Source organism: Drosophila subobscura, chromosome E, assembly GCF_008121235.1.
Source record: "Drosophila subobscura isolate 14011-0131.10 chromosome E, UCBerk_Dsub_1.0, whole genome shotgun sequence".
Taxonomy (NCBI): domain Eukaryota; kingdom Metazoa; phylum Arthropoda; class Insecta; order Diptera; family Drosophilidae; genus Drosophila; species Drosophila subobscura.
This window is the reverse complement of record NC_048531.1, coordinates 36864-49666: the sequence shown is the minus strand read 5'-3', so window position 1 is coordinate 49666 and position 12803 is coordinate 36864.

The following is a 12803-nucleotide window of genomic DNA, read 5'->3' as shown; positions in this document are numbered from 1 at the left end:
CACGCGTCGCTACTTAAAGGAAAATTTAAAAATGAGGAAGTTCTTATTCCAAGGATTCCGATGATCCCAACGGATATGCCCTTTGAGTTTAAACGAATTCAATTCCCGGTTCGTCTTGCCTTCGCCATGACGATCAACAAATCACAGGGCCAATCTTTGACTATTTGTGGCCTCAATCTAGAAAATGCATGTTTTTCTCATGGTCAATTGTACGTGGCATGCTCACGTGTCGGCAAACCATCCGTTTTATTTGTTCTTGCGCCTGACCAAAAAACAAAGAATGTCGTTTACCACAAAGTGCTTGAATGAAAATCCTATTACCATCGCATTGGATCATTGCAACCTATAGAAGATGCACAGCATAAATTCTTGCAAATATACTTCATGGGCAATATGGAAGAACAACTTGACAGGCGTCAAGGGATCAACACAGCTACGAAGAGAGCAATTCTCCAAGATCTGCAGAAAATGCTTCATGAACATCATGCATTGGTCAGGCTGTTCAAGACTGCTTTAGAGCGCATGACAAGTGATTGCAATTCGGTCAAGTCAATTAAATACATTTGCAAATATTTCACGAAAGGGAGCGCCATGGCGGTTTTTGGTATCCAAACATCCAATACCAACGATGAAATCACGCGCTATCAAGTTGGTACTTTTTATACCCGGTACTCGAAGAGTAAATAGGGTATATTGTATTTGTGCGGATAACGGTTGTATGTAACGCACAGAAGGAAACGTTTCCGACCCCATAAAGTATATATATTCTTGATCAGCATCAATAGCCGAGTCGATTGAGCCATGTCTGTCTGTCCGTCTGTCCGTCTGTCCGTCTGTCCGTCCGTCCGTCTGTCCGTCTTGTTTGTCGGCTAGTTCTCAGAGACTATAAGAGCTAGAGCCACCAAATTTTGGCACCAGACTGCTGTATGCTCACACTGAAACCAGTGTATTTCAAAAATGAGCCCCGCCCCCTTCCGCCCCCGCAAAAGGGCGAAAACCTCCCAAATCTACAATTTTGAAGATAACAGAAAACTAAAAACGCCATTCCGTAGGGAATGACCATATCTATCAGATCACCAAATTGGGATCCGATTGGATCATTATTATAGCCACAATGAAGAAATTAGTTTGCAGTGGCCAAACCCACCCCGCCCCGCAGCATTTACACTCTGCTTCGCGCTGTTTATGGCCTGGCCCCTGACACGTCACTGCCTCTGCCTCTGCCGCTGCCTCTGCCGCTGACTCTGCCGCGACTCTGCAGTTAGTTTCTAGGGGAGGGTGGCGAGCTAAAGGAGCGTGTTGGTGTGAGTAGTGTTGTTGATGTAGATGACAGATGAAGAAAAAATGTAAAACTGGACAAATAACCGCTAAAGTGCAGATGTAGTACTGAGTGCCGGGTATAAAAGTTGTGACGCGTAAGAAGCGTCTCACACGTCCCTTCTCGTTTGTTTCTATCTATTGTGACGTCGCTTCGACCGGGGTATGCTCGCCGCGCCGGGTTCACAGAAATTTATTGGTTTCTGGATGTGGTAGCTGGAAGAGAGGTTTCCGTAAGACTTGGCGAGACTTCAGAGGTGGAGCACGCTCTGTTGGGGATTTTCGAGGTAGAAGTACACTCGGGGAGGAGGATTCAGAGGTGGAGCACGCTCTGGTGGGGATTTTCGAGGTAGAAGTACACTCGAAGAGGAAGATTCAGAGGTTGAACACGCTCTGAAGGTATGTATAGCACCGCTTAGCAAAATTGGGAGGTTAGTCCCAGGCTATCCGATGTGGACTGCCAGGCTAGCCCAGACGGACTGCCCCGATTCGATCCGGCGATCCTCCTTATATTGCCGGCGATCAGCTGTTGGAATTCGGGATTATGGGTTCGCACTAACGCGTTCTGGGCCCGGCTGTTTAGTGTGGCCGTTCGTCCGCGGTTGGATTGGCGCGCGCGCCTCTTTTGTTTGAATTTGAATGTGTAATTAGATGTGAGCTATATTTAAATATAGCTTGTGACGCCTGCGCTTTGTGTTGCGGCGCTGGGCGTCACACTATATAAACATATTATTTTGTATCATTGTTTTACGTTCATCAAAGCCTAAATTAGTTCAGCTAAAAAGTAACACGACATTCATTGACTGTTAGGCGGTGCGACTGTTCGCCGGGTCAGCTAGTTAATATTAAATTAACAGAAATAGCAGTTTTACAATGAGCCCTGCTATTATATATAACATCTTTTCAGTTTGTTGGATTTATCTATTGGGGAGATCGAGAATGTGGTATCTTTTCAGTCTTCTTACTCTTAAGCTTTTGTCTAATAGACTAAAAGGCTAAATTATTTTCGTGGTTATGGAGTCTGTCGATGTATTTCTTACTAGTTTTATTTATTTCTTCTTTAATGGTTGGAATATTAAGATCTTTGTGGATATTTGCATTAGATATGTAAAAAGGAGCATTGACAATGTGTCGCAAAGTTTTTGATTGGTAACGCTGAAGTATCTCAATACTTGAGTTGCTAGCAGGCCCCCAGAGCTGTATAGAGTAGGTCCAAACAGGCTATTTGTTTTCCAAAGTCGTTTGATTTTGATTTTCTGATTTTCGACTTATCAACCAGGACATTTTTAGTGTTTTAAGTCTGAGTTGTTGACATTTTGCTTTAATGTGGTTTTTCCATCTTAATCTGCGGTCGAGATGCAAGCCGAGATACCTCACACTGGTACTTTGTGGAATTGGTGAGCCGTTAAGTGTAACATTTGGAAAGTTACCTGGTCTTAATGAAAACGTTATTTCGACGGATTTCAGGGAGTTGATTCTAATTTTCCATCGAAGGAACCAGTCTTCAATTAGCTTAGCTCACTCTGCAGGAGTTCGGAAGCTTCATTATACCCGGTACTCGAAGAGTAAATAGGGTATATTGTATTTGTGGGGAATAACGGTTGTATGTAACGCACAGAAGGAAACGTTTCCGACCCCATAAAGTATATATATTCTTGATCAGCATCAATAGACGAGTCGATAGAGCCATGTCTGTCTGTCCGTCTGTCCGTCCGTCTGTCCTGATGAGCGCCTAGTACTCAGAGACCATAAAAGCTGGAGCCCCCAAATTTTGCATCCAGACTTCTGTATGCTCACACTGTTACAAGTGTATTTCAAAAATGAGCCCCAACCGCTTCCGCCCCCGCAAAAGGGCGAAAACCTCCCAAAGCCACAAAACTATTCCGTAGGGAATGACCATATCTATCAGATCACCAAATTGGGATCCAATTGGATCATTATTATAGCCACAATGAAGAAATTAATTTGCAGTGGCTAAACCCACCCCGTCCCGCAGCTTATATTTGTTTTTTACATATTCTCTCATTCACACTCTGCTTCGCGCAGTTTATGGCCTCTGCCCCTGACACGTCTCTTTCTCTGCCGTGGCTCTGCCGCGACTCTGCCCTGACTCCCCTGTCTCTAGGGGAGGGTGGCGAGCTAAAGGAGCGTGTTGGCGTGAGTGGTGTTGTTGATGTAGAATACAGATGAAAAAAAAAATTTGACAAATAACCGCTGAAGTGCAGATGTAGTACTCAGTGCCGGGTATAAAAGTTGTGACGCGTAAGAAACGTCTCACACGTCCCTTCTCGTTGTTTTTTTTTTTGAGCGTCTTTTCAACTTTATTTAAGATCTGTCTTTCGCAGACAATTATTAAATTTCGTCTTTGGGTACTTGGCAATCTTTTTCGGCCGTATATAGGGTGTAGAGAATTGGTCCCAATACGCTTCCTTGTGGGACGCCTGCGTTGATGAGAAGTAGTGATAATGTATCGTTTTTCTGCTGCACGTAAAAGCATCTTTTAGCCAGATATGATTTGATTAATAAATAGTACGGACCAGCCATTTCTTTATCTTGTACAATAAACATTTGTGCCAGACTCGATCGAACGCTTGTTGAACATCATGAAATGCAGCAGTGCAGTATTTTTTGTTTTCAAATGCCGAGACTATATCATTAATAACCCTGTGACATTGCTCAGGGTCCGTCACCTTTCCTGAATCCGAATTGGGATTCAGGAATGATGGGAAGTTCGTCCAAAGTGGGCAACATTCTCTTCAATAGTATTTTTTCAAACACCTTCGAGAATATTGTAAACAGACTAATGGGACGGTATGATGTCAACTCCGTTTCTATTTTGTTTGGCTTTAGGATCATAATGATCTCTGCACACTTCCATTGACTTGGAAAGTGGTCTAGTCTGAGAATCGCGTTAAATACAAGAGTGAGAAACCGAATGCATTTTGGTGGTAAACTTTTTAGGGTGATGCCGTCTATTTTATCAGGGTGTGACGCCCAGCGCCGCAACACAAAGCGCAAGCGTCACAAGCTATATTTAAATATAGCTCACATATACTGCTCACAGTATTGATTTGAATCGAGTAGCGTTTCTGTATGATTGCACCATCGACTACAGCTTGCATCGTTTAGTTTGCATTGGTCCAATGGACGTTGTTTGCCAGCATTGTGGAGCATTGAAGTTTGCTGGTGAAACGCCTGGTTTGTGCTGCCTTAGTGGTAAAGTGAAATTGCCATCATTGGTCCCGCCACCAGAGCCATTGCGCTCCCTGCTTTATGGCGAAACACTAGAATCACGACATTTTCTAGCGTTTCTGCATTGTTGAACGATCTATCTGCTGATGATTCTCGAAGCAATTGCTGACTATCGGTAATGGCCGTGTTCCTGTTGACAAATCGAGCGGTTTGATTTCATTTCCTTCAAATTTTTGCAATTTCGTATCATCAAAAAACGAGCTTATCAACAAAGTATTCCCGGATATCATTACTAACCACAAAAATACTAAATGGTTAAGTGAGCGAGCAATTTTGGCCGCTAAAAGTAAAGATGTAGATGACCTCAATCTTATAATTCAAAATCAAATCGTAGGTACTCTGTATTCATTCAAATCTATCGACTGTGTAACAAACGAAGAAGAAGCCACTAATAATCCAACTGAATTTTTAAACTCCTTGGATGTGCCTGGTTTACCACCACACAATTTAAAACTTATACATAGTTGGCTCGGTAGTCATCATGCTTAGAAATTTAAACCAACCAAAACTGTGTAATGGAACGCGTTTGGTGATAAGAGAACTGATGAGCAATGTGATTCACGCGTCGCTACTTAAAGGAAAATTTAAAAATGAGGAAGTTCTTATTCCAAGGATTCCGATGATCCCAACGGATATGCCCTTTGAGTTTAAACGAATTCAATTCCCGATTCGTCTTGCCTTCGCCATGACGATCAACAAATCACAGGGCCAATCTTTGACTATTTGTGGCCTCAATCTAGAAAATGCATGTTTTTCTCATGGTCAATTGTACGTGGCATGCTCACGTGTCGGCAAACCATCCGTTTTATTTGTTCTTGCGCCTGACCAAAAAACAAAGAATGTCGTTTACCACAAAGTGCTTGAATGAAAATCCTATTACCATCGCATTGGATCATTGCAACCTATAGAAGATGCACAGCATAAATTCTTGCAAATATACTTCATGGGCAATATGGAAGAACAACTTGACAGGCGTCAAGGGATCAACACAGCTACGAAGAGAGCAATTCTCCAAGATCTGCAGAAAATGCTTTATGAACATCATGCATTGGTCAGGCTGTTCAAGACTGTTTTAGAGCGCATGCCAAGTGATTGCAATTCGGTCAAGTCAATTAAATACATTTGCAAATATTTCACGAAAGGGAGCGCCATGGCGGTTTTTGGTATCCAAACATCCAATACCAACGATGAAATCACGCGCTATCAAGTTGGTACTTTTTTGTTTCTATCTATTGTGACGTCGCTTCGACCGGGGTATGCTCGCCGCGCCGGGTTCACAGAAATTTATTGGTTTCTGGATGTGGTAGCTGGAAGAGAGGTTTCCGTAAGACTTGGCGAGACTTCAGAGGTGGAGCACGCTCTGTTGGGGATTTTCGAGGTAGAAGTACACTCGGGGAGGAGGATTCAGAGGTGGAGCACGCTCTGGTGGGGATTTTCGAGGTAGAAGTACACTCGAAGAGGAAGATTCAGAGGTTGAACACGCTCTGAAGGTATGTATAGCACCGCTTAGCAAAATTGGGAGGTTAGTCCCAGGCTATCCGATGTGGACTGCCAGGCTAGCCCAGACGGACTGCCCCGATTCGATCCGGCGATCCTCCTTATATTGCCGGCGATCAGCTGTTGGAATTCGGGATTATGGGTTCGCACTAACGCGTTCTGGGCCCGGCTGTTTAGTGTGGCCGTTCGTCCGCGGTTGGATTGGCGCGCGCGCCTCTTTTGTTTGAATTTGAATGTGTAATTAGATGTGAGCTATATTTAAATATAGCTTGTGACGCCTGCGCTTTGTGTTGCGGCGCTGGGCGTCACACTATATAAACATATTATTTTGTATCATTGTTTTACGTTCATCAAAGCCTAAATTAGTTCAGCTAAAAAGTAACACGACATTCATTGACTGTTAGGCGGTGCGAAGTTCGCCGGGTCAGCTAGTTAATATTAAATTAACAGAAATAGCAGTTTTACAATGAGCCCTGCTATTATATATAACATCTTTTCAGTTTGTTGGATTTATCTATTGGGGAGATCGAGAATGTGGTATCTTTTCAGTCTTCTTACTCTTAAGCTTTTGTCTAATAGACTAAAAGGCTAAATTATTTTCGTGGTTATGGAGTCTGTCGATGTATTTCTTACTAGTTTTATTTATTTCTTCTTTAATGGTTGGAATATTAAGATCTTTGTGGATATTTGCATTAGATATGTAAAAAGGAGCATTGACAATGTGTCGCAAAGTTTTTGATTGGTAACGCTGAAGTATCTCAATACTTGAGTTGCTAGCAGGCCCCCAGAGCTGTATAGAGTAGGTCCAAACAGGCTATTTGTTTTCCAAAGTCGTTTGATTTTGATTTTCTGATTTTCGACTTATCAACCAGGACATTTTTAGTGTTTTAAGTCTGAGTTGTTGACATTTTGCTTTAATGTGGTTTTTCCATCTTAATCTGCGGTCGAGATGCAAGCCGAGATACCTCACACTGGTACTTTGTGGAATTGGTGAGCCGTTAAGTGTAACATTTGGAAAGTTACCTGGTCTTAATGAAAACGTTATTTCGACGGATTTCAGGGAGTTGATTCTAATTTTCCATCGAAGGAACCAGTCTTCAATTAGCTTAGCTCACTCTGCAGGAGTTCGGAAGCTTCATTATACCCGGTACTCGAAGAGTAAATAGGGTATATTGTATTTGTGGGGAATAACGGTTGTATGTAACGCACAGAAGGAAACGTTTCCGACCCCATAAAGTATATATATTCTTGATCAGCATCAATAGACGAGTCGATAGAGCCATGTCTGTCTGTCTGTGAGTGGTGTTGTTGATGTAGAATACAGATGAAAAAAAAAATTTGACAAATAACCGCTGAAGTGCAGATGTAGTACTCAGTGCCGGGTATAAAAGTTGTGACGCGTAAGAAACGTCTCACACGTCCCTTCTCGTTGTTTTTTTTTTTTTTGAGCGTCTTTTCAACTTTATTTAAGATCTGTCTTTCGCAGACAATTATTAAATTTCGTCTTTGGGTACTTGGCAATCTTTTTCGGCCGTATATAGGGTGTAGAGAATTGGTCCCAATACGCTTCCTTGTGGGACGCCTGCGTTGATGAGAAGTAGTGATAATGTATCGTTTTTCTGCTGCACGTAAAAGCATCTTTTAGCCAGATATGATTTGATTAATAAATAGTACGGACCAGCCATTTCTTTATCTTGTACAATAAACATTTGTGCCAGACTCGATCGAACGCTTGTTGAACATCATGAAATGCAGCAGTGCAGTATTTTTTGTTTTCAAATGCCGAGACTATATCATTAATAACCCTGTGACATTGCTCAGGGGTCCCGTCACCTTTCCTGAATCCGAATTGGGATTCAGGAATGATGGGAAGTTCGTCCAAAGTGGGCAACATTCTCTTCAATAGTATTTTTTCAAACACCTTCGAGAATATTGTAAACAGACTAATGGGACGGTATGATGTCAACTCCGTTTCTATTTTGTTTGGCTTTAGGATCATAATGATCTCTGCACACTTCCATTGACTTGGAAAGTGGTCTAGTCTGAGAATCGCGTTAAATACAAGAGTGAGAAACCGAATGCATTTTGGTGGTAAACTTTTTAGGGTGATGCCGTCTATTTTATCAGGGTGTGACGCCCAGCGCCGCAACACAAAGCGCAAGCGTCACAAGCTATATTTAAATATAGCTCACATATACTGCTCACAGTATTGATTTGAATCGAGTAGCGTTTCTGTATGATTGCACCATCGACTACAGCTTGCATCGTTTAGTTTGCATTGGTCCAATGGACGTTGTTTGCCAGCATTGTGGAGCATTGAAGTTTGCTGGTGAAACGCCTGGTTTGTGCTGCCTTAGTGGTAAAGTGAAAATGCCATCATTGGTCCCGCCACCAGAGCCATTGCGCTCCCTGCTTTATGGCGAAACACTAGAATCACGACATTTTCTAGCGTTTCTGCATTGTTGAACGATCTATCTGCTGATGATTCTCGAAGCAATTGCTGACTATCGGTAATGGCCGTGTTCCTGTTGACAAATCGAGCGGTTTGATTTCATTTCCTTCAAATTTTTGCAATTTCGTATCATCAAAAAACGAGCTTATCAACAAAGTATTCCCGGATATCATTGCTAACCACAAAAATACTAAATGGTTAAGTGAGCGAGCAATTTTGGCCGCTAAAAATAAAGATGTAGATGACCTCAATCTTATAATTCAAAATCAAATCGTAGGTACTCTGTATTCATTCAAATCTATCGACTGTGTAACAAACGAAGAAGAAGCCACTAATAATCCAACTGAATTTTTAGACTCCTTGGATGTGCCTGGTTTACCACCACACAATTTAAAACTTATAGTTGGCTCGGTAGTCATCATGCTTAGAAATTTAAACCAACCAAAACTGTGTAATGGAACGCGTTTGGTGATAAGAGAACTGATGAGCAATGTGATTCACGCGTCGATACTTAAAGGAAAATTTAAAAATGAGGAAGTTCTTATTTCAAGTATTCCGATGATCCCAACGGATATGCACTTTGAGTTTAAACGAATTCAATTCCCGATTCGTCTTGCCTTCGCCATGACGATCAACAAATCACAGGGCCAATCTTTGACTATTTGTGGCCTCAATCTAGAAAATGCATGTTTTTCTCATGGTCAATTGTACGTGGCATGCTCACGTGTCGGCAAACCATCCGTTTTATTTGTTCTTGCGCCTGACCAAAAAACAAAGAATGTCGTTTACCACAAAGTGCTTGAGTGAAAATCCTATTACCATCGCATTGGATCATTGCAACCTATAGAAGATGCACAGCATAAATTCTTGCAAATATACTTCATGGGCAATATGGAAGAACAACTTGACAGGCGTCAAGGGATCAACACAGCTACGAAGAGAGCAATTCTCCAAGATCTGCAGAAAATGCTTTATGAACATCATGCATTGGTCAGGCTGTTCAAGACTGCTTTAGAGCGCATGCCAAGTGATTGCAATTCGGTCAAGTCAATTAAATACATTTGCAAATATTTCACGAAAGGGAGCGCCATGGCGGTTTTTGGTATCCAAACATCCAATACCATCGATGAAATCACGCGCTATCAAGTTGGTACTTTTTTGTTTCTATCTATTGTGACGTCGCTTCGACCGGGGTATGCTCGCCGCGCCGGGTTCACAGAAATTTATTGGTTTCTGGATGTGGTAGCTGGAAGAGAGGTTTCCGTAAGATCAATAACTAGGCGAGGATTAGGCGGTAAAAGTAGTGTCGTCTTTATTTGTCCTTGAGTTTACAAAGTATTGGATGTGGAGCCCTTCGGTGGGCCGGGCGGCGGTCTTCCTTCGGCTGGAGGATGCTGCTCTGAGCGGAGACAGTGATGTGGAGGCGTTGGACACGCTCCAAGGAGAATGTATGTTGCGGAGGTTGAGCACGCTCCGAGGAGAAGATTCGGTTGTGGAGGTTAAACACACTCCGAGGAGAAGATTTGCTTGTGGAGGTTGAACACACTCCGAGGAGACGAGTAGCAGAGGTGGAGCCCACTCTGGAGACGGTTCCGAGCTGGGAGTCCACTTCTGGCTAGGATTCCGAGGTAGAAGTACACTCGGGGAGGGGAATTCAGAGGCGGAGCACGCTCTGGTGGGGATTCCGAGGTAGAAGTACACTCGGGGAGGGGAATTCAGAGGTGGAGCACGCTCTGGTGGGGATTCCGAAGTAGAAGTACACTCGGGGAGGGGAATTCAGAGGTGGAGCACGCTCTGGTGGGGATTCCGAGGTAGAAGTACACTCGGGGAGGAGAATTCAGAGGTGGAGCACGCTCTGGTGGGGATTCCGAGGTAGAAGTACACTCGAGGAGGAGGATTCAGAGGTGGAGCACACTCTGGGGTGGTTATTTATTACAGGCCTACCTTTGTCGTCGGCTCTGCTTAGGAAAAAATCGGGAAGTTAATCCCAGGCTGTCTGCTGTAGTAGACTACCAGGCTGTTCGAGATGAACTGCCCCGATTCGGTCTGGCGGCCCTCCTTTTATTGCCGGCGATCCGCTGTTCTGCTTACTGCGCCCGGCTGTTTAGTGTATACGTTCGTCAGAATACTGGGGTTTCTCGGTATATTCGGTATTTATTCAGTGGCTTTCTATATTTCGATATCTTATATCTCTATATTGTTTATTCAGTGTTCTTCTCCTTCAGTGGCTTTCTTCTTCAGGCTTGGTTCTCTTGTTGTTTATATTTATATACCAATATCTATATTCTATACTCTATCTTCAGTGTACTGCTCCTTCAGTGGCTTCTTCTTCAGGCTTTGTTCTCTTATTGTAATATCTATGCTAATATGTATGTGCGTGTATGTTTATATATGTACATTGTGGCGCCGGCGCTTGAGGCTGCGGCGCTGGGCGTCACACTCCCCCCTCCTCGTCTAGGGGCACGCGGTCGTTGGGGCATTATTTGTTGGACGTGAACCACTTGCCGATGTTTACGTGCCCGGTTCGTCCGATTCTCACCCAGCATTTTTCTGTTTGGTCTGCCCCCCGCCAGATCTTAAACCTTTTTTGTTCGTGGGCCCGTCGGTCGGCTCTCCTCCTTTCGATTATGGCGACGTGTTCTTTGTCTAATTTTGTATCGGCCGCCACCTCCCATTGGTCTGGAATGATGATGCACTCTGATGCCCGTTGTTCAATGGGTGTGGCTGTGTCTTCATCGGTGGGGTGTGTGTCCGCGTCCAGGTCCAAAATGTCGGCGTCTTCCTCCTCCTCCTCCTCCTGCATCTGCTCAGCCCAGCTGCTCGGCTTTGGAGTTGTGAGCTTTCGTTGCGTTGCCCAGCTTATCCGTCTTTTTCCTTGGGTGGGCGCTGCTTCGGTCGTTGTCGCTGTCCTCTTCTTCTCTGTTTGGCCTTCCCGGCGTTTCCTTGTTTGGGCCGTCACCCTGGTGCTAGACACCCTCATCCTGGCTCCCTTCGTCGGTTGTGCCTTCATCAGTATCGCCCTTTTTCCCTCCGCTTGCTTGGCCAGGATTCTCTCCCTGTACTTCTTTGCCGACAGATCGAATTTCTTGTCCATGTCTCTGAAATGAAAGAGAGACATTGGTGTTATTTCGTCTGTATTCTCCTCCTCTACGGTTGCGGTTTTTAGTTGTGATACATGTGCTCTTATTCGTTTGTTAGTAGCGTTGATTTTGACTGTTATTATGACTGGGGATACTAGTTCTAGCACCGTGCACGGCCCGTCGTACTTTGTTTCGGAAATTTTTTTAGACAGTGGGTGTGTTCTGACCCAAACTATTTCCCCTACTTTTGGTTTCCAGTCCCTTTTCCTCATGTTATAATGTCGTGTCTGATTGGCCGCTGCTTCCTCCATATTTTGCCTCGGCAACGCTTTTACCTGTTGTCGTTGTTCCGTCTCCCCTTCTTGTATATTGTTCACCCCGGATCCCTGTGTGACTTCGTCAAATAGGTTTCCTGGTAACCTTAGCTCTCTGCCATATAGTAAATATGCTGGGCTGAATCCTGTTGCCTCTGACTTGCTGCTATTTATGGCTAGCGTTAGTTCCGGTAACTGTTCATCCCATCTGTTGTGTTTTCCGTTCGCAAACTGTGCGATCATTGTTTTTATTGTTCTGTTTGCCCTCTCCGTTGGGTTTTCTTGCGGTGTGTAAGGCGCTGTGTATATGTGTTTCACTCCCCATGATTCCAGTACCTTTTTTGTTTTATTGCTTGTAAATTGTACTCCGTTGTCCGAGACTAGCTGCTTCGGTGCTCCTCCTCGCGCCAGTATTTTCTCGCGGAACGCTTTTAAAAAGGTATCAGCTGTTGCCTGTAGCGCAGGTGTGACCTCTACCCACTTCGAAAATTTATCGATAAACACGATCATTACCGTGTTGCCGTGTGATGATCTTGCCAACGGACCCACGAAATCTACGCATATCGTCTATCGCATGCCCGTACAAATTGGGTGACTTCTTCACTTAGGCGCGGCCAGAAGTATCGCTGTCTTATTCGATGTTTTGTTCGTCTGATGCCTAGGTGTCCGGCCGTTGGGCTTGAATGATTTTCCCTGAGTACGCGGATCCTCTCTTGTTTCGGTACGCATAATTTCCGTGGTTGACTGTCATCGTCCGTTTGGCTGGGTATGTGTCTATACAGGCGTTCGTGATTTATTGTATAGTCTGGTGCTTCTTTTGGTGTTGTTGCCACCTGGTTCCATTTTGCTTGGTACCATGCGCAATCCACTACTTTTGTTCCTCTGAGTTCT